General features: G+C 42.3%; 1 long non-coding RNA gene across 2 annotated transcripts in view; it reads right to left on the reverse strand.

The window, feature by feature from the left end:
* Positions 1–3056: 3056 nt before the first annotated feature.
* The window catches only part of LOC101147157 (uncharacterized), a 67814-nt gene continuing 51418 nt past the window's right edge, over positions 3057–19452 (reverse strand). For both annotated transcript variants that reach the window (XR_010130843.1, XR_008671039.2), the window contains one exon: positions 3057–3336. This is a non-coding gene — a long non-coding RNA (uncharacterized lncRNA). The remainder of the gene's footprint in view (positions 3337–19452) is intronic.

Here is a 19452-nt window from a genome sequence, read left to right on the forward strand (position 1 = left end):
TAACTGTGATAAGATCTACAATGATCCTAACTTTAATGAGGGCTCAGCAATGAAGCTGCTCCTGTTATCATTTTAATTATTATTTCCCAAATGTAGGCAGTGCACACCTGCAGCCCCACCCTTGCCTCAACTTTATGCAGGTCTCAGCGCTAATTTCCACTCTCCAGAAGAAATTCGTTTCTACCAAAAATGGATTTTGCTGGAGATCTTATCAGGGAGACAGAAGAGGTAATTTACATCCCACATTCCAGATCAAGAACTTGGAATCCTCTGTTATCTTTCTTCATATACTTACTAAATCTATTTTCTGTGCTGCCCCTAAACTAGCTCATCTGTCTACCATACAAAGCTCCATTCTCCAACTTTCAAATTCTTCCAGGATCCTTTCAGTCTCTCACCGCTTCTTAGTCTTGACTGAATTTTACATCTAAACTCACACATCCTACTCAACAAACACAAAGGGCTTCCATGAACTAGCAGAGCCTCCTTAGAAGCTGTTTAACTCTTTAGGGATCTCAGCTCTGCCTCCACCCTAAGCCACCTATTAAAGTTCCTTCTAAACTCACAGAGCCCACCTGAAAGGTATTCCATTAAGTAAATTTTCTCTAACTCATTCCATTACTACACCCTTCACTACTAATATTGGGTAGTGAAACCACCTTTGCAGAATTATAAGTGACAGAATTCTGACATAGCTGATTCAGTCTTGCTTCTAACCTCACAAGTTACCTTTTCTCATTCCTACTTGTATGCCAAGCTAACTATGAGAAGAATTTAGTTTACATTTTAATTTTAAACTGAGGATGATAATAGCCTCCTCCAAAAACTAACCCCTTTCTTGTTCAGTGACTGAAGCTGTTTTTGTAAAACTAATGAAAGGCCACAAGGTAGAATTATGGTGGGGGCCTCAATTATGCTGAGATGTAGGCATAAACTCTAATTGGTCATTGTTTCTTCTGCTAAGATGCAGGTATTGTTAAACTGTAACCAGGCTATGTTTTATAATCTGTCTTTTGGAACTGCTTATTACTCAAGAGTCACATAGCCAGTGGTCATAAGATTTATAACATCCCCAATTGCCCCTTTAGATAATGTCACTATTGTAAAATCTAAGACGGGTGTTTGAGATATTTTTTAGACCTTCCTTTCTGATGGACCAACTGGCACCACCTGGACTGGTAACCCATGCCAAGAAACTGACTCAACTGGTCCTGTAACTCCCAAGAACTGACTCAGTGCAAGAAGACAGTTTTTTGGTGTTTTTGAGAGAGTCTCACTCTATCACCCAGGGTGGAGTGCAGTGGCACGATCTCGGCTCACTGCAACCTCTGCCTTCTGGGTTCAAGCGATTCTTGTGCCTCAGCCTCCCTAGTAGCTGGGGTTACAGGTGTGTGCCACTAACACCGTGCTAATTTTTGTGTTTTTAGTAGAGACGGGGGTTTCACTATGTTGGCCAGGCTGGTCTCGAACTCCTGACCTCAGGTGACCCACCCTCCTCAGCTTCTCAAAGTGCTGGGATTACAGGTATGAGCCACAGCACCCAGCCAAGAAGACAGTTTTGACACCCTATGATTTTATCCCCGATCCAACCAATTACACTGTCTATTCTCTAGCCCTGCTGCCCACCAAACCATCCTTGAAAAACCCTAGCTTCTGATTTCTCAAGGAGGCAAATTTGAGAAATATCTTCTGTCCTCCTCATTCAGTTGCCCTGTGATTATTAAACTCTTTCTCTGCTGCAACATCTGCTGTTTTCAGTGTAGTGTCTTTTTCTGGGAAGCAGACAAGAATAACTCAATTGCACAATAGCAGTAGCTTGGCACATAATAAGTATTCAGTAAATGACAATGATCATATTATTATTTACAGATGACTCTTTCTGTTCTTAGTAAAGCAGGTTTCTTACTGACTTTTCTACAAAATACACTTAACGGATAGAGTAATTCTGCATACGTGGGTCACAAACATATAACTTTTTAAGAACATGATAGTAGAGTGGCTGATATGGTTTGGCTCTGTGTCCACAACCAAATCTCATCTTGAATTGTACTCCCATAATTCCAAAATGTTGCGGGAGGGAGCTGGTGGGAGATCATTTGAATCATGGGGGTGGTTTCCCCCACACTGTTCTCATGGTAGTGAATAAGTCTCATGAGATCTGATGGTTTTATCAGGGGTTTCTGCTTTTGCATTTCCTCATTTTTCTCTTGCCACTGCCATGTAAAAAGTGCCTTTCACCTTCCGCCGTGATTCTGAGGCCTCCCCAGCTATGTGGAACTGTAAGTCCAATTAAACCTATTTTTCTTCCCGGTCTCAGGTATGTCTTTATCAGCAGCATGAAAATGGACTAATACAGTGGGCTTACTCAAGATTTATTCAAATGATGGTGACTCTTTCCACAGTTTAACATGTAATGACATTTTTTAAAACTAGGATTTTCTTGAATATTACTCATTAATAAGTAAATAAGGAAAGTTGAACTGGTACAGAAACACCCTTGCTTGATCCTTTAATAACAAGGAAGACAAAATTATATCGGCTCTTTATAAAGCAGCAAATGACCATTAGTTTGTTGGATGTAAAACACTGATGACCTGCAAGTGATATTAGCAGTTAGACAAAATCATCAAAATTTCAAATATTATTCTGGTTTCAAAGGATTGGACTATCAAGTCTCATTGAATATTCTACTGACAAACAAAGTGTGTGTGTGTGTATAGAACAGATGGAGTGAGTCTAAGCAGTTTCTGACTATCCAGGCCACTTTCTAGAACAAGTTTTTAACTTTCCCCCCAAGGCTGATGAATCCTATTCTTCACTACTGGAGAAGAGGGAAGGTCTTCTATTCTTGGACAGAAAAGAACTCAACATAAGATCCGACTTTCTTTATTAGAACCATCGGCTCTGGGCAGAAGTTTGCAGATCTTGGTAATATGCTACATTTCTAAAGACTTTTCTTATTCTTTTTGACTTTGGGTGTTTCCAATTCAGGTGTATGAATCCAAGGGAACAGAAGTAGGGTATAGAAAGAAAATACAAGAGACCGAATGTGGGGGATAAAAGCATTTATTGAGCACTCACTATATTCCAGGCATGCTGCCAATTAGTTTCACCTACATAAGGATGTTTAATTTTCATTACATTTCAGGTGATCTGTATTATTATTTCAATTAAATAAATGAGGAAACTGAAACTCACAGAGGGTAAGAGGCTTGCCCAAGTTCTCAGAGCTCTGGAGGGGCAGAGTTAAATTGTTTCTTGGTCTTCTGATTCCAAGGCTATGTTCTCTTGTATGTTCTTGGTCTTCTGATTCCAAGGCTACGTATACTATAATGCCTATGAGAGAGAGAAGAGAGGAAACGTGCTACGGTTTTCCGTAGTCAGACTCCTTGCATGCATTTTGGGGAATGTGGGGTGGTGGTAAGAGCTCAGGCTTTGGAGAGAGTTTGCAATGTACCTGTAAGGCTGCACCAGTTGTTAAAATAGTAAAAATTGAAATATTTTTATACCAATTGATAGATTTCTGTTGCCCTGAGTCCCTTGAATATTCTCTGTTACCTCAGCCATTCCAGACTCTACTCCAGGATTTTCCATACCCCCCTGTGAGTCGGCAGCCCAGTGGTTAAGTCACTGGACATTAGAGGGCCTTGAGGACCCTAATCCAATTCCTTGGCTAATCTATTCTGATTCATAGGTGTCATTATGATATGGTTTGGCTGTGTCACCACCAAAATCTCAACTTGAATTGTATATCCCAGAATTCCTATGTGTTGTGGGAGGGATCCAGGTGGAGGTAATTGAACCATCGGGGGCTGGTCTTTCTCATGCTATTCTCATGATAGTGAATAAGTCTCACGAGATATGATTGGGTTTCAGCTTTTGCTTCTTCCTCATTTTCTCTTGCTGCCACCATGTAAGAAGTGCCTTTTGCCTCTCGCCATGACTCCGAGGCCTCCCCAGCCATGTGCAACTGTAAGTCCAATTAAACCTCTTTTTCTTCCCAGTCTCGGGTGTGTCTTTATCAGCAGTGTGAAAATGGATTAATACACTTTACTATATCCATTGTTAATAATTTTGAGTACCATTTCTGCCCCATTCTCCTTCCTCCTCTCTCATGAACCCAGTCCATCTATGGAGATTTCTATCTTTGCTAATATGAGTCCTTGATTTTTGTGGTGCTTTATGTGAAATATGGGTAGGGAAAAGCAGGAGAGGTAGTCCATATGAGGCAGAAGACAGAAACTCAGTTAATCTACATTATAAAGAATTGAGAGGAGATATAGGAAAGAAAATAGCACCTTGAAGGCTGAAGTTTGAGAAAGAGTGCCAGTGTGTTTGCTGAGGATGTGGTCCTGCAACAACAGTCAAATTCAATAAATTAGTAAGGAAGGAAAGATTTCTTGAGACATGTTTTTTGGGAATTGATCTTTCTTAAAGTTTTCAAAGGACATAAGAGAAAATGAGAATTTGTTTCTAATTACTACTGGGTTATGCTTCTTTATATTCTAGTCAATGCAAAGACTGGGCCACATGAAGCTCCGGATTTCTGAAGGCGACAAGATGGTCTCTAAGATTCCTTCCAATGTTAATCACAAACAAAACACCTGAATCAATCCCTCAGAGGTCCATCAACTTCTGTGGGTTCTATAGGTAAGATGACAAGCTATGAGGTCACATGAAACTGATCTCAGTATGTGAGTTACAGTCTTGGATGTACCTACATTTGACTGTGAGTTCTTAAGAAAGTATCTTACCTTTATTGGTCTCAGTATTTTCATTTGTAAAATAGTAGGTAACATTTATTGCTGTTGCTTATTTTGAAATTGTTTTTGTTGTTACTATTTTTTGAGTTTGACTTGTGCCACTCTACTTTTTGTCTATCATTTAATTAAATCCGTACAGCAAATGTGTGAATTATGTATGATCATTTCCTTTTCACAGAGTAGACCTAGAAAACATGAGAGGCATGCGTAAGACTCCTTGCTAGACAGCGGCAGAGCTGCAATTCACGGTGTCCTCTCTGCTCCAAATCCAAAGCTTTCTCCTTTACAACATATGGCTTCCCAACCTACCTCAAGACCCTAGACTGGAAGTCATGAGTAAGCTTTTGTCTAAGAGAATGCTTTGAAAAATATAAAATGCCATAGAAATATCAGGGTTTTAAATATATATTATTAGCTACTCGTCTTCTTCTCTGTACTTTTTGTTGTTTCATCAAAATTGACCTTATAGATTTGAGGTGGACACTGGGATGCATCTCCCATATCTCCTTCCTTCCTTCCTTCCTTCCTTCCTTCCTTCCTTTCTTCCTTCCTCTCTCTCTCTCTTTCTTTCTTTTTTTTTTTTGAGACAGGGTCTCACTCTGTCACCCAGGCTAGAGTACAGCGGTGCGATCTTGGCTCACTGCAACTTCTACCTCCCGGTTTCAAGTGATTCTCCTGCTTCAGCCTCCCAAGTAGCTGGAATTACAGGCAAGTGCCACCATGCCCAGCTAATTTTTGTAATTTTTGATAGGACAGGGTTTCACCGTGTTGGCAAGGCTGGTCTCGAACTCCTGGGCTTAGGCAATCCGCTCAACTCAGCCTCCCAAAGTGCTAAGATTACAAACGTGAGCCACTGCACCTGGCTCCAGATCCCTTTTCAATCAAGAACTTGTTACTCTAGTTCCTGGGGTACTGTCAACCTTTAGGGAAGAGATGGCTGATCCCAAGTCACACTCCTTCCTGTAGCAACCTACATCCAGTGACTGATTGATACAGGAGTATAAAGAGCTCTGGCTTTCTTGGCTTCACTTTTGACAACTCTGAAGGGTCATTTTAGTTCCAGAGCTGTTGGTGGGGTTGGCCAAGATAGTTTTAGAGCCTGCATCATGCTTTGCCTTCTCACTCTGCCAGTCCTGATTGTGGCCTTTCCCTCTTCCACAAGTGTTCATCTCAAGGCATTCCCTGAGAACACCCTGAGTGCTAAACACCTTCTGAGCCTGCTTCCTAGGGGGATCCATCCTGTAACAATATTTTATTAGAATTGGTTCTTCATAAGTCTGACTTCCCTACTGACCTGAAAACTTCTTGAGGGCAGGAAATGTGTCATATTCATTCCTAAGTCGCCAGTGCTTGGCTTGTTATTAGGTCCAGAAAAAAAAAGAAAAGGTTCATTGTATGTTCAATGAACCTCTGGGATAATAATAATAATAGTTAACCATTATATAGTATCCTCGATTAGCTAAATTCTATATTAAAAGCTTTGAACATATTAGCCTAAACCTACAACAGTCCTAGAAAGTAATATTATTATTATTACCATTTTACAGATAGGTAAAGGCAAGCACCTAATGGTTCGAAGTTCTACCCAAGCTTACATATCTAGTGGTGGATCTGGGCTTTGATTGCTGGAAGTCTGTCTCTGAAATTCACTCTCCTAGCCATTACTCCTTACTGTTTCTTGTATCTGTGTACCTATCAATCCACCACTTTATTGAAGGGGGATAGGAAAGAGCTAGGTAAGAGGATAGGAAGGGTAGTTTTTTTCTTTGTTTGTTTTTTGTTTTCAATTTCAGGGGAACTGGAATTACCACAGAACATTTCTGGGGATGGAGTGTCTGCTTGTTTTGCCTGGAGTCCAGGCATGGCATATGAAGAGTGTAGGGCAACAGAGCTCCCCAGGTGACTCAGATGCACAGACAGGTGTGGGAATTCCTGATGCAGGGGGCAGTTTCAAGTGTGCAGAAGGCACTTACACAATTGCCATAACAGAGGCCCTAAGATGTGAAATGATCTGGCAATAGCTACCCTGGTAGAGAGAGAGGAGCCAAGACTCTCCCTTGTTTCAGGGTCCTGGTCCAGGGCTCTTTGAGCTGCACTTCCTGAAGTGGGGCCAGGAATCTGCCTTGGGCATGGGGGAACCACATACCTCACACGTGCATCTAGTGATTACTCAGGAAGTGGAGGCTTTGGGGCTGACAAACGGTACACCGGAAAGGAGAGGGGAGAGCCTGCCAGGAGGGGGTCGGCAAAGCCAGTTCCCTCAAAGCATTGTCCTTTCCTTCCTCCAACAGGATGCCAGGAGCCCCACAGAAAAGGGACTCATTTGTCTTCCTTCCCAGCACAATAACCTGTTGCTGGCCTTTCTCTTGGGCCTTGCTCAGAGCAACAGGATACAGTCTTTGCCAGGGGAGAAGGAAGGAAGGAGGGGAGGGAAATGACAGGAGCTCAGGATCTCCAGTCCCTAGCCTGGGCCCCGGAGAGACCCAGCACTGTGAGGCCAGGACCCAGACTAGGGCTGTCCAGGTCCATTGGGCCTGGTATGAGGAACAATTTCGTTTTACAGAAAACTTTAATCAGATGTAAGCTGAGTAACCGTTAGAAGCTGAGCTATCATTTCTGAGCATATCTGAGTGGCCTCTCTCCAACTTTTATCTTAATCTCATTTAGAAAAGAAAAATAAATTGGGTCAATTTAGAACTGTACCTTCTTTCCTTTTTTTATTCATTGTTAAAAAGAAGAAAAGAAGGTATGCATTGGAGTTTGTTTGCCATGGAAAAACCCTCTTATTTGCTTGATTAAACAAAAATAACACAAGCTACATAGGAAAAATTTCAGCTACATAGACACCACCTTTGTTTTAAGGCTGTAGTTGTTGACATAGCATCTTCTTGCTACTTTCTCCAGCCTTCTCTGTGGACCACAGTGATACATTCAGAAGCCTGTTAGTTAACGCAGGAGTTTTTGAACACTTTTCTATTGGTTTTTCACCTGCTCATTGTCCGTCATGCCTGAGGCCTGCAATAGTAACCTTTAAAATTTATAGGTGAAAACTACTGGGCACAGTGGCTCACACCTGTAATCCTAGTGCCTTGGGAGCCCAAGGCAGGAGGATAGCTCAAGTTCAGGAGTTCGAGACCAGCCTGGGTAATGTAGTGAGACTCCATCTCTACAAAAAAAAAAAATACAAAAATTAGCCGGGTGCCGTGGTGTGCACCTGTAGCCCCAGCTACTTGGGAGGCTGAGGTGGGAGGATTGCTTGACTCAGGATCACTGGAGCCTGGGAGGTGGAGGTTACAGTGATCTGAAATTGTGCCACTGCACTCCAGCCTGGGCAACAGAGTGAGACCTTGTCTCAAATTTAGAAAAAAAAAAAAAAGGAGGGTGGGGTATTTGGGGGGAAGCTAAAAGAGAAAAAAAATTGGGGCATTTTTAAAGCTCTTTTTTTTATAATCGAGGTTCTTCTGGTCTCACCCGAAACCTACAGCATCAGAAAGTGCATGTGTGTGGATGGTAGAGGCGTGGAGGGGGCTTAGCTGTGGAAAAGATGGCAGTGGGTGGGTTGTAGAGTTGGAATCAATATTGCAATCCACCACAGAGGTATAAACAAAACTGAACAAATCAATGCATTTTAATAAATGTTTATTTGTTGCATTTACGAACACATATAAATGCCAGACCCTGTGCTGGGTGTGGGTTGTACAAAGCTAATTCTGAAGCTTACAGTTCAATAGGTGGCTCAGATGAGTAGTGAATAACTGAGAGCATTAGAATTATTTACACAGGGAGAGTCAGCTTTCTGGGAGACTGAGGGGCCCTCCTGAGGTCCCTTACCCTGGCCAAGCACATGGGGGAGAGGGACAGATGGAAGTGAGTCTGAGCTCACCTTCCTCTGTGGGAATGGTTGAAGAAATTTGCACTCCTTTTAGATTAACATTCTAATCTTGCCTCTAAGACTCTTCCAAGGTGAAAAAAAAAATTCGTTATATTCAGTTAAAACATGGGCCCTTGATATGAACTCTGCTGCCTGTCAAAGAGATCACATAATTAATTTTTAAAATTAAAGTTATTTGGATTTCAGCACCGACAATTTAGTGATGAGACTAGTGCTCTCGCATACACACACTCTCTCTCTCTCTCTTTTCTGTGTTTCCCACCTGGAGTTGAGATGCAGGTGTGAGGTGGTGAAGAGGGCCTAAAGGCATTTCTGTGATGGGCCCTGAGGGAAGAAGGGGAAGAAAACAAAGTCCCTGACCTGTGTAGCTCCCAGCCCTGCTGGAGGTCATAGTAGAAAGTAGTAGACTGGGACAAGGTCTAGAGTCAACTGACTCCACCCTCTCTTCACCACTCAGAGTTGCCCTTGGAGAAGATTTCCTAAAAGAGGTGAGAAAAACAGGAAGGGTGGGAACGAGCGAGAGGGCCAGGGAGAAAGAGGGGCAGAGGAGACACTCATTTAAGTGTGCGCTCTGTCAAGCACTTTACACATAGGATTTCTCTTGGTCTTTACTATTAATACATCTCCATGAATTACAAATGCTCATCCTCATTTTCCCCGGGGTGAAAATGGAGGCTCAGAGGGATGGATGATTCATACACAGTCATATCACTGGAGGGGAAGAACTGGGATTCTTCCCCAAACCAGCCTCATTCCAAAGCACATGTTCTTTAGACTACCCCACCCTTTGGATTAAAGACCCTTTCCTGGCTGATTTTGCATTATCTGATGAAACTGAGATGTGACTGGACGGCAGGTGAACCTCGCCTGGTGAAGAGCCACTCCACTGCCCAATGGGGAAGGTGCCCTCTTTCAAGTCAACAAGGGCACACTTTCTTTCTCAGAACTTTAATCATTATTTTACAACTTGTAATTTATCCTCCTTTCTGTAGGTATCTGGTGTTTCTTGATTGTTAAGGAAGGGAGGAAGTTTTGGTTTATTAAAAGAGAGAGAATTTTTCTGGCTAATGTGTGGCCCATGAGCCACAGCCTTCGCATCACCTGGGAGCTTGTTATAAAGGAAGAATCACCAGTCACAGTCCTCCAGAATCAGAACTTCAACAAGATCTGCAGATGTTTCATATGTACATTCAAGTTGGTAATGCATGGGATAGAGGACATGATTTAGATTCAGACCCGGGTTCAAATTCCCATTCTACAAATAAGACCTTGGGCAGTTTACTGAATTCCTGTGGGTTTCACTTTCCTCACTCATAAACTAGGAAAGATGATGCCCATTGAACAAGCCTGTTGGAATAGCAAGGGAGCAATGTTAACTTCAGTGCTGCTACTCAGTACGTCAGTATGCCATCCATGAATGGTACTTCTTTTCTGCCCCATCTTCCCTTCCAAAAAAAAAAAAAGCATTTCCTCTTCAAGAATGTGCACACTACAGAATCTGTTCTCTGAAATAAAATGCTTCTGAAATACTAATCATATCCATTTGACCAGTGCTTTGCAATGTGGTAGCGACTTGTCATGCATGACGATTTAAATTAAAATTAATTAAAATTAAATAGAACACTTCAGTTTATCTGTTACTCTAGCCACATTTCAGTACTCAGAAGCTGCATATGGCTAGTGACTAGTGTGTTGGACAGCATTGATACTGGACATTTTCATCATCATGGAAAGTTCTACTTGACAGCATTACCTGGACACCTCCTATTTCTCCTGGGTATTTGCTAACCCACAGCTTAACTGCTCATGCAGTAGGAGCTCAATAGGTGCTCCTTGGCTTGAACTCTGCAGCCTCCCTTATTGGAAAAGAGAAATGATTTGAGAATCCCAAGATCTGTTTTCCAATTACTGCTCCATCTACTCATGAGATGCGTGACCTTGGGTAACTCACTTTTCCTCTCTGAGCCTCAGTTTTCTCACCTGCAAATTTAGAGGGGAAAAGGTAACAAGAATACCTCATATTAGTCTAGAAGCTTTTTCACTTTTTATCTCTTTTGGTAGTTTCAGCAGCCTTTCATCCCATGGGGTGACCAACTCATCCTAGTTTGACTGGTCCTGAAAACTGAAAGTCTCACGTCACAGGAACCCCATCATTCCTAGGCAAACCAGGACGGTTGGTCGCCCTACCTACAGGTCCCCTCCAGTTATAAAATCCATGGTCCTGTGCAAGCCTGAGAGTGGTGTGCCAGAAGCCCCAAAACTGCTGCAAATACCAGAGGAGTATGAGCTCAGGCTCTGAAATCAGACAAACCTGGGTAAGATGCTGATGCTCCCACTTTATTTCGATGCGAACTTAGGCAAATTCCTTAATTTCTCTGAGACTTAGTTTCCCCCCTGCAAAATGAGAGTGCTAATGATACTTCTTCCTCCTGGGTGTTGTTGTGAAGATTAATTTAACAAAGCTTTGCAGAATGCTGAGCGCTCTGAACAATGTGAGTAATTCAGCAGACTCTGGAAAGGGGGCTGATCTACCTTTAGGGAGACTGTGATTAGGACATTCATGTGTAGTCCAAAGTATCTGCTAAAAGAGAGATGACTTGCTTATGAGCCATTAAGTTCCTCTTATCAAAAACTCCCGCAACCTCTGCCCCAGACTCAATTCGAATAAATAACAGTTCAAACTGGTTAAATAGAGCACATTTCAACTCCCCCTGCCCCTGCTGGGATAGTGACTCTGATGCAGCAAGTTTACTGAAACACAAACTAATCATTCCTGTTGCCAAAGTAGGCTTTTGGCAGAGGTCTGTTAAGAAAGAAGAGTGAGAAAAATGTCCTGGATTGCTGAGGCAGCACTGTATTTAGACAATTAAATTTGGAAAAGCAAGACAGTTCCTGTAACTACCTCCCACATCCCCTACTCCAAGAACAAAAGGTTTTGTTGAAAGTATTCATATGGATATTAATACTGAAACTTTAATGAGCCCCTCAGTAAACTCATCAGCTAAGTAATTACACCCAGCCACGGTGCTACCAGTGGGAAGGGTACAAAATCTCGCCTCCAAAAATTAGTCACTTGTAAGTTAACCCCACAGTCACGTCAAGCAACCCACACTTGACAGCTGATTCACAAAGATTCCTTGACATCTCTGTAGTTAAAGGGGCCAGATCACCATGGGAAGTCTGCAGAAAGGGAAAAGTTCACATTTACAAAAGACCTTTATGTTGGAGAAGAGTTTTGAGGAAAGCAGGGTTATAAGTTAGTCACTGGGTTAATGAGGGCAGAAAAGACTAGTACTGCCAAGCACTTGTTGGGTGCCAAGCAGGGCGCTGAGCATTGCACCTGCCTGATCTAGTTTAATACTCACCTAAATCCTGGGGGCAGGGATGTTTCTACCATGCCCAGGGGAGGAAACTGAGACTCAGGGGATGTGGAGGGCTTTGTCCAAAGTCTCATTGCTAAAGTGGCAGAGCCAGAGCTTTGAACTCAGGCTATAGGTGAGATTTGAGCCTCACCTATGAAATTGAGATAGAAGAAAAAGATGGGAGTTTTCTTTTTTACTTACAGGAGTTGTTGCAGGGGTTACATATTCACCTTGGGTTTGGCCTTGACCCTCGGAATGTAAATCCATACAGGAAAGACTCTCTTTGCTTTCCTAACCCACCCAATCTCTAATTGTCTCTCTCTCAGTCTCAGAGTCTACACAAAAGATCAGGGCTCAGACCTCTCATCTACTACCCGGACTGCTATATCTTTGTCCAATCTTTTATCTTTCTTTTTTTCTAGCTGGTTATATAGGGAAATAGGAAAGACTAAGAATGAAAGAAAGGGAGCAAATAAGAGTGAATGAGAAAGAATGAAAGAGAATAAAGAACCAAAAAATTAAATAAGGAACATTGAAGAAGAGCAAATGAGAATGATAGGTTAGGCTTTTTTGTCACCCAGACTGCATTTGAATCATTGCCCTTACATATACTTGCTAGCTGTAAAATTTTGAGTAAATCGCTCTGTCACTCAGTTTCCTTTTCTTAATTTCATAGGATCATTGTGATGATCAAATAATATTGTCCATGCATTTTCTGTTCCCCATTAGGCACTCCATAAACCAACCAACCTCCCTCCCTCCCTCTTGCTAACTTCCTTCTGGTTTAGTCCTTGAAACAACTCATGAAGCAAGTGGTATTTATATTCTCATTTTACAAATGAGGAATGGGGAGCCTAGGGAGAGGAAATAATAAGGATCACCCAGCAAGTGAATGTCCTAGCCAGAATTCAAATGCAGATCTGTCTTTCTCCACCACTTAAGAAAGAAAGAGCAAGGTTGAGGGTGGGGGGCAATCTGAATGGCACAGGCTTTTACAGTTTCTCCTTTAGCTGCTCCACTGGAGGGCTGTTGAGAAAATTATCCAAATCATGTTAATGAGCAATTGAGTGCTGAGTTTCTCTGAGGGAAGATAACGAACAAAAGCTCTGGTTAGGGCTGGCAGCCAGGAGCTGCGATAGTTATCTCAGCTGATACCACCAAGGGGCTCTCAGCTCAAATAATTAACTCAATTGCCTCCTCTCAGGGGTGAAGTGGGGCTAATAAAACGTAACCACCTAGCCTGTGGGAAAATGACTGAGTGCCCGTAGATGAAGTGCTTTCAAGACCATCTGGCACCTAGTGGTATCATCGCAGAAGCCTTGGTGAGTACCGGCTGGGCCCAGGGAGAGTTTTGACTCCTTGGAAGGAGCCCACCAGTCTTGATGTTGGCTCAACAGAAGTGGATCTGAATCCAGGATGTATCACTCCAGAGCTTAGGATGTTGGATGTAGCTCTCAACCTCTCTTGAGACTTGGTTCCTCCTCTATAAAATGGAGTTAGTAGAATTTATATCCTGGAAAAGGTGTTAGATGGGTATAAAAGAAAGATCTCCATACAGGACCTGACACAAAGCAGTTACTCAGCATACTTGAGATTTCTTCTCCTACAACAGATGTCTTTGGGGAAGGAGAAGAAGAAAGAAATGCAGTCCCCACAGGCAAATAAACTGATTTGCATCTTCTTGTTAGGGAAATGGCAGTTTCCCAACTCTAAGATTTGAGTAGGCAAATCACTTTTACTGACAGTGAGTTTTAATGGCTTCAGCCAGTTGGTCTTTTCCTCCCACCGCTCCATTACTACAGAAATGTATTTCCTTTATCCTTCTGACCCACAGTCCTTGTTGATTGAGAGCTTACTTGAGGCACCGTGGTAAATGCTTTCCCGAGATCTCTTATTTCACAATAATAATAAATGAGTGATCGCATGTATCCTCCAACAACTCTGGAATAGGTGCAATTGTTATCCCTATTTTACAGATGAGGAAACCAAGGCACGGAGAGGTCAAGTCACAGGCCCAGGGTCATTTAGTAATAAGAGGGAGAGTTAAGACTCAAACACAAGTCTGTCTGAGTCCACTGCTCTTAGCATGGTTGGAGTCAGGAACTCTTTCCTAGATCACCCTGCAAACACCAGCTGACCAGGCTGAGCAGCTCATCTGTTCAGTTCAGTCACTCGTTCCTAGAGTCTGATGTCCTGTCACCCTCACCTCCTGAAAGCAGGTTCAGAGCTTCATAGTCATTCGGAAGTCACTGGTTACCTTTCCCAAAGCATCAGTAGGGTTGCCTGACAAAGAAGGTTATACTAAAGTTGCCAAATTGAGTCGTGGCCCCTCTCCCCTTGCCCAGCCCATCTCTGCTCCCTCATTCTGTAGATCCAGGCTTCCTCTTCCCCTCAGTGCTGCATGGCACACAGTAGATACCTCCCCCTCAGTGCTGCATGGCACACAGTAGGTACCTCCCCCTCAGCACTGCACGGCACTCAGTAGGTACTTGTCTGTGGCCTGAGCTCTCATCACATTTACAGTCTTGCTATATGACTGACCACTGGAAAAATCATATTCTCTGAACCTCATTTTCCTTATCTATAAAACCAGCAGGGGGAGAGATGGGGATAATTCCCAGAGAGAAGTAACATAGCTAGAGATTAAGAGCATAGGCTTTAAAGCAGACTGCCAGAGTCCATATCTTGCTCCTACTAGCTCTGTAACCTTGGCCAGTTCATGTAACCTCTATATGACTCAGTTTACTGTAAAAGGCGGATGATAGCAATAGTACGTAGTTTTCAAGGGTGTTGTGAGGAGTAGTGAATACATGTAAACTACTTAGAACAACCTTCTAAAGGGCTGTATTCAGGATTTAATAATAATAAAAAAACAATTATTACTGCTTGTATCCTGTTACAGAATATAAACATTTCACAGATCTCATTAGCCTCTCATGGAAGCCTTTGAGAGGTTTACCCTACCTCTTTACTTTTGAGATAACAGAGATTCAGATAGGCCAAATAATTATTCCAAGATCACGCAGCCTGCGAAGGACTGAAAAGGGATGCAGACCCAGGGTTTCTCTCCTCTGCAGAGGCAGATATATGGTAGAGCCTGACATACATCTTGGTGAGTTTCGCTTTCGCTCCACGCCCCTTCCTCCTCCATCTCTGCGTATACCTGAGAATGTCTATGTAATCTAAGCCTTAGTTTCTTTAACTATAAAATGGGGGTGATACAGACTATCATCTGGGAATATCTAAACCTTTGCTGCTCAAGATATGAGCCACAGAACAGCAATATCAGACCCCCTGGAGCTTGTTAGAGATGTGAACCCTCAGAACTGCTGAGCCCAAATCTGCATTTTTAACATGATCCCCCAGGTGATCTGCATACATGTCAAAGTTTGACAAACACTAGACTAAAAGATGTAAAAGTGTTTTGTAAACTATGAAGTCAGGTACACCATGTTAATAGTAATTTGATAGAAATGAATAGCAGCATTTCCTATACATGCTCACTATTTCCATTCACACGGTCATTACTGGTCACTTGCTCCTGAAGAAGGGGAGGACAAGAAAGTGACCAAAGAGAGGCATTCTCTTGGTTAAGTGAATTGGTTCCTGGGGGAACATGCTTATGTGGGACATATACTAAAAAATTATTGTTGCTTATCTGAAATTCAAATTTAACTGGGTGACCTGTATCTTTTGTTTTTTGTTTTGTTTTGTTTTGTTTTGCTTTTGAGACGGGGTCTTGCTGTGTTGCCCAGGCTGGAGTGCAGGGGCAGGATCTCGGCTCTCTGCAACCTCCGCCTCCTGGGCTCAAGCGATTCTCCTGCCTCAGCCTTTGGAGTAGCTGGAATTACAGGTGAGCACCACCATGCCTGGCTAATTTTTGTATTTTTAATAGAGACAGGGGTTTCACCATGTTGGTCAGGCTGGTCTCGAACTCCTGATCTTGTGATCCACCCACCTCAGCCTCCCAAAGTGCTGAGATTACAGGCATGAGCCACCACACCTGTCTGTGACTTGAATCTTATCTGGGAATTATTCCTAAATGGATCCAGTTGTCTTTTAAGTGCAAAGTCCCTGACGTTTGGGGTATTCATTTAGCTAATCGCAGAGCCCAGTGTTAGGGTCTCTTTTGATCCTAAGGTTACTGAACAATGGTAGGGAAGGGAATCCTATTAGCAAGTGTCCAACTTTGTGGAGTACCCATCATTTCCAGTCGCTTTACTTAGACAATTACTCCTTCAATCTTGAGCCTTGCTACTCCAAGTGTTGTTATGGATCAGTAGCGTTCCTTGTTAGAAAGGCAGAAAGAATCTCAGGCACCACTCTAGACCTACTAAGTCACCTGCAGTACAGGTGACTAACATGTACGTTAAAGTTTGAAAGGCATTGGGCTAGGCTATTTGGGGTAAGGAATAGTCAAGTATTCCTCGAAAAAAAGAATCACTAGTAGACTTGATTTTTTTTCTAGACTGGTTTAGGTGTACAGCAAAATTGAACAGAAAGTACAAAGTTCCTATATACTCTTCTCTACCTTCACCTAGTCTTCCCTATTATAAACATCTTGCATTAGTGTACTACATTTGTTACAATGGATGAACCAATATTACATTATTACTAAGTCGAGTCCATAGTTTACACTGAGGCTCACTCTTTGTGATGTACATCCTATGGCTTTTTGTGGGTTTTCTTGAGGTGTAAATTTTACAATTTATTAAAATTTAAGGTACATTATAAAACTTAACGCTTGTAATAACCCCCTGAAAGTAGATAATTGAGGGTATTTCTAATTAAATTTTACAAATGAGAAAACTGAGGCTCGAGGGGGTTATTTAACTTGTCCAAAGTCACAAGGCTGCCATCTGGCAAAGGCAAAATTTAAGGCTAGATCTCTTAATTGAAATGAATATATTTTCTTCCTCAACTACAATGACTTACACAATCTGTTCTCTGTTTTAAAAAAATTATTTCAACTTTTATTTTAGATGCAGGGGGTACTTGAGCAGGTATATTTAATGAGTATATTGCATAATGCTGAGGTTTGGGATACATATGATCCCGTCACCCAGGTGTGAGCATAGGATTCAATAGACATTCAGTCTTTGCCCCGCTCCATGCCTCCCCTCTTTAGTAGTCGTCAGTGTCCATTGTTGCCTTCTTTTTTCTTTCTTTCTTTTTTTTTTAGACAGAGTCTCGCTCTGTCGCCCAAGCTCGAGTGCAGTGGCGCGATCTCGGCTCATTGCAAGCTGCGCCTCCCAGGTTCACGCCATTCTCCCGTCTCAGCCTCCCAGCTGGGACTACAGGTGCCCGCCACCACGCCCGGCTAATTTTTTGTATTTTTAGTGGATACGGGGTTTCACCGTGTTAGCCAGGATGGTCTTGATCTCCTGACCTCGTGATCCCCCTGCCTCGGCCTCCCAAAGTGCTGGGATTACAGGCGTGAGCCACCGTGCCCAGCCTCATTGTTGCCTTCTTTATGAGGACCCAATATTTAGCTCCCACTTATAAGTGAGAACATGCGATATTTGGTTTTCTGTTCCAGTGTTAATTCACTTAGGATAATGGCCTCCAGCTGCATCCATATTGCTGCAAAGGACATTATTTCATTCTTTTTTCTGGTGACTGTGTGGTATTCCATGGTATACATGTACCATATTTTCTTTATCCAATTCACCATTGGTAGGTACCTGGGTTGATTCTATATCTTTGCTATTGTGAATAGTGCTGTGATAAACATACATGTGTCTTTTTGGTAAAAATGATTTACTCTCTTTTGGATATATTCTATGGGTTTTGACAAATGCATGATGTTGTGTATTGGCCATTACAGTATCATATAGATTACCGTGTTACTGCCCTAAAGATTCCATGGGCTCCACCTGCTCATCTCTCCGTTCTTTTCCTTGAACAAACTACTCATCTATTTACTGTTGAATACCGTCTTGATTTGTTTACAAAAAAGAAAGAAAGAAAGACTCCATCCATAAGGACAAAGAGTATGTTTCTGATAAAGAAGCTGATACTTGCCCAAGGTCACCAAACTAGTAAGTGCAGAAGCTGAGTTTTCAAGTCATGTCTGCCTAACTCCAAAATCTGGGTTTTTTCTTTCTTTTCTTTTCTTTTTTCCCCCTCTCTATTATGACCATGCCCTTTCTTACTAGGAGAGGAGACATTTGTACTTTTGTGCTATAGGGAGGGTGTAGAGGTCTCTGCAATTGTTCCCTCTAAGGATAGTTTTGGGGCAGGGAGAGGGCATCTGTCTGGTGTTTGGACTACTGAGGCTCCCAAGGGTTCCCAGTGGGCACTTCAGCTGGACCTGTAGGTAAATTTCTAAAATCTCCCACCAGCTGTTCTTTTTTTTTTTAATCACCTCACTCAAACCAGTTATTATTTACAAGTGGGAACATAGAAATGCTAATGATCCTGACTGGGCTTGCTAATTACTCCTTAATCAACTGCGAATGGGCCTTCACTACCAGCCCTGGGCGGCTGAGAAGAGGGCTCCAGCTGGACAGAGTTAAAGGGAAGCAGGTTGCTGAAGTGCCACTGGTCTTGAGAATAGGAAGCTGTGGAGTGTGGTGGGAAGTGTCTTCTTTGCATGTTTTCTGCTCTGCTCTTTTGTCCTGATGCTTTGGCCCCATCATGAAGTATCCCAAGGGAAGCCAAGGTATTCAGAGGATGTATGAAGCCAGACAAAGCCGTAGTGAACAGTTAGCAAGCAGAGGTTAGTCAACAAATGATGATTGGATCTATACAAAATGTTGGATATTGTGTTGAGTGCTTTCTTCCTGACCCTGTGAAGATTCTGGTTTTGGAGAGAGGACATGGAGGCAAGTAAATGTGTAGGGAGGAAACTTCGAGGAACAGTTATGAGAGAGGAAGTCATGAGTCAGAGGCACCTGCAGGGGGGCAGGAGAGAACAGGAAGAAAACACTTACAGGGCATGTTCTAAAATATTTGTTGAATAAATTATCTAAAATAAAACACTTTCTATGAGACATACTTTAATAATAATAGCTGCCACAAATTGTTTACCTAATATGTGCCTGGCCTGTGCCAGTCCGTCACAATGACCATTTGAAGTAGAGGTTTACTGCACCTATTCTATAGATGCAGAAACTAAGACTTATAAAGGTAAAGGGTCAGACCCACAGTCATACTTCCAGTAAGTAGCTCTGCTGTTTTTCTGATTACAAAGCTTATACTTATTCCATGGCTGGGTCTGCCTTTTTATTTGGTTAGACGTTTAGATGATACAATAAAAATAGATATTTCAAGACTCAAAAGTTAGAGAAGGGAAAATCCTACATTGCATCAGTAAAGGTCCAGCCGAGAGAGAAACCATACCAGTTATTTTAACATGGAGAATTTAATATAGAGAATTGCTGCCTGGGAACTCAACAACCAAAATGGCAAAAAGAGAATGCTAAGGTATCAT

Source organism: Gorilla gorilla, chromosome 1 (assembly GCF_029281585.2).
Source record: "Gorilla gorilla gorilla isolate KB3781 chromosome 1, NHGRI_mGorGor1-v2.1_pri, whole genome shotgun sequence".
NCBI lineage: Eukaryota > Metazoa > Chordata > Mammalia > Primates > Hominidae > Gorilla > Gorilla gorilla.